This window comes from Arachis hypogaea, chromosome 1, assembly GCF_003086295.3.
Source record: "Arachis hypogaea cultivar Tifrunner chromosome 1, arahy.Tifrunner.gnm2.J5K5, whole genome shotgun sequence".
Lineage (NCBI taxonomy): Eukaryota > Viridiplantae > Streptophyta > Magnoliopsida > Fabales > Fabaceae > Arachis > Arachis hypogaea.
In genome coordinates, this window is record NC_092036.1 from 81,129,350 (window position 1) to 81,132,703 (window position 3,354).

General features: G+C 36.9%; 1 non-coding gene across 1 annotated transcript; it reads left to right on the plus strand.

The window, feature by feature from the left end:
- The first annotated feature begins 948 nt into the window (after positions 1–948).
- Positions 949–1,056, plus strand: LOC112712477 (small nucleolar RNA R71). Its single transcript, XR_003157805.1, has one exon. It is a non-coding gene; the product is annotated as a small nucleolar RNA R71 (small nucleolar RNA).
- The last annotated feature ends 2,298 nt before the right edge of the window (positions 1,057–3,354 follow it).

The window sequence follows — 3,354 nt, forward strand, 5'->3', positions numbered from 1 at the left end:
TCTTCAGAGGAAGAATACTCATCAGAGCTCATGAATGGTAGGAGTAAATCCAATGGAATCTCTATGGTCTCAGTGGGAGCCTCAGATTCCCATGGTTCCTCATTAGGGAACTCATTAGAGGCCAGTGGACGTCCATTGAGGTCTTCCTCAGTGGCGTTCACTGCCTCTTCCTCCTCTCCAAATTCGGCCATGTTGATGGCTTTGCACTCTCCTTTTGGATTTCTTCTGTATTGCTTGGAAGAGTACTAGGAGGGAGTTCAGTAATTTTCTTGCTTAGCTGACCCACTTGTGCCTCCAAGTTTCTAATGGAGGACCTTGTTTCAGTCATGAAACTTTGAGTGGTTTTGATTAGATCAGAGACCATGGTTGCTAAGTCAGAGTGGTTCTGCTTAGAACTCTCTGTCTGTTGCTGAGAAGATGATGGAAAAGGCTTGCCATTGCTAAACCTGTTTCTTCCACCATTATTGTTGTTGAAACCTTGTTGAGGTCTCTGTTGATCCTTTCATGAGAGATTTGGATGATTTCTCCATGAAGGATTATAGGTGTTTCCATAGGGTTCTCCCATGTAATTCACCTCTTCCATTGAAGGGTTCTCAGGATCATAAGCTTCTTATTCAGATGAAGCTTCCTTAGTACTGCTTGGTGCATTTTGCATTCCAGACAGACTTTGAGAAATTATATTGACTTGCTGGGTCAATATTTTGTTCTGAGCCAATATGGCATTCAGAGTATCAATCTCAAGAACTCCTTTCTTCTGATTTGTCCCATTGTTCACAGGATTCCTTTCAGAAGTGTACATGAATTGGTTATTTGCAACCATTTCAATTAGTTCTTGAGCTTCTGTAGGCGTCTTCTTCAGATGAAGAGATCCTCCAGCAGAGCTATCCAAAGACATCTTGGACAGTTCAGACAGACCATCATAGAAAATACCTATGATGCTCCATCAGAAAGCATATCAGAGGGACACTTTCTGATTAATTGTTTGTATCTTTCCCAAGCTTCATAGAGGGATTCTCCTTCCTTCTGTCTGAAGGTTTGGACTTCCACTCTAAGCTTACTCAATTTTTGAGGTGGAAAGAACTTTGCCAAGAAGGCATTGACTAGCTTTTCCCAAGAGTTCAGGCTTTCTTTAGGTTGTGAGTCCAACCATATTCTAGCTCTATCTCTTACAGCAAAAGGGAATAGCATAAGTCTGTAGACCTCAGGGTCAACTCCATTGGTCTTGACAGTGTCACAGATTTGCAAGAATTCAGCTAAAAACTGATGAGGATCTTCCAATGGAAGTCCATGAAACTTGCAATTCTATTACATTAGAGAAACTAATTGAGGCTTAAGCTCAAAGTTGTTTTCTCCAATGGCAGGGATAGAGATACTTCTCCCATAGAAGTCGGGAGTAGGTGCAGTAAAGTCACCCAGCACCTTCCTTGCATTGTTGGCATTGTTGTTGTTTTCGGCTGCCATGGGTTCTTCTTCTTTGAAGATTTCTGTTAGGTCCTCTACAGAGAATTGTGCCTTAGCTTCTCTTAGCTTTCGCTTCAAGGTCCTTTCAGGTTCAAGGTCAGCCTCAACAAGAATGCTTTTGTCTTTGCTCCTGCTCATATGAAAGAGAAGAAAACAAGAGAATATGGAATCCTCTACGTCACAGTATAGAGATTCCTTGAGGTGTCAGAGGAAAAGAAAAATAGAAGGTAGAAGTAGAAGAATTCGAACTTATCAAGAGAGATGAAGTTCGAATTGTTCATTGAGGAATAGTGTTAGTCCATAAATAGAAAGATGTGAGAAGAGGGGAAGTAATTTTCAAAAATTAAGTAAAAGATTTTAAAAACATTTTGAAAAATACTAATTGATTTTCGAAAATTAAGAGTGGAAAAGAAATCAAGTGATTTTTGAAAAAGATTTTGAAATTAGAAATTAAAAAGATATGATTGAAAACTATTTTGAAAAAGATGTGATTGAGAAGATATGATTTGAAAAACAATTTAAAAAGATTTGATTTTAAAAATTAATTACTTGGCTAATAAGAAAAGATATGATTCAAACATTAAACCTTTCTCAACAGAAAAGGCAACATACTTGAAATGTTGAATCAAATCATTAATTGATAGCAAGTATTTTTGAAAATGGAAAGAAATTGATTTTGAAAAAGATTTGATTGAAAAGATTTGATTTGAAAAAGATTTGATTTTGAAAAATTTTGAAAACCTGAAAAAAAATTGAATTAAAAATAGAATCTTCCCTCTTGTGCCATCCTGGCGTTAAACGCCCAGAATGGTGCACATTCTGGCATTTAACGCCCAAACCACTACCCTTTTGGGCGTTAAACGCCCATCCAGGCACCCTGGCTGGCGTTTAAACGCCAATTTGCCTTCTTCACTAGGCGTTTTGAACGCCCAGCTTTTTCTGTATAATTCCTCTGCTGTATATTCTGAATCTTCAATTCTCTGTATTGTTGACTTGAAAAGACACAAATTAAAAATATTTTTGGATTTTTAATAATGAGGAATAATCAAAATGCAACTAAAATCAAATAACAATGCATGCAAGATGCCAAACTTAGCAGTTTGTCTACTACTGACACTAACAAAATGAGAATGCACATGAGAAACACAAAACACTCAAGTCAAGAGAATTTAAAGATCAGAGCAATGAAATCATCAAGAACAACTTGAAGATTAATGAAGACACATGCATGAATTCAAAAAATGCAAGGAGAACAGAAACATGCAATTGACACCAAACTTAAAATGAGACTAGTGTCTCAATAAGAAATATAACATATTTTTGGTTTTTATGATTTTGTAATTTTTTTTGTTTTTTTTTCGAAAAATATATGGAGAATAAAATAAAAGATTCAAAATTTTTAATAAGAATTCCAGGAATCATGCAATGTTAGTCTAAAGCTTCAGTCTAAAGGAATTAGACATGGCTAGCCAAGCTTCAGCAGGACATTGCATTCAAGAGCTAAATTGATGAAGATCAATCAGCTTTGGTGATCATAAGAAAATCACCTTGAAACACTAGAATTCATTCTTAAAAATTCTGAAAAATACCTAATCTAAGCAAAAGGATGAACCGTCAGTTGTCCAAACTCAAACAATCCCCGGCAACGGCGCCAAAAACGTGGTGCACAAAATTATGATCATCAATGGCGCCATCAACATGGTACGCTCAATTGCAATCTCAACTCTTTATCACAACTTCGCACTACTAACCAGCAAGTGTACTGGGTCGTCCAAGTAATAAGTGAGAATGATGATGAGTGAGAAGTGGTTGTAGAACATTCAAGCCTTGTTTGCTTGTAGAACAGAAGTGGTTGTCAGGCACTCGTTCATAAGTGAGAATGATGATGAGTGT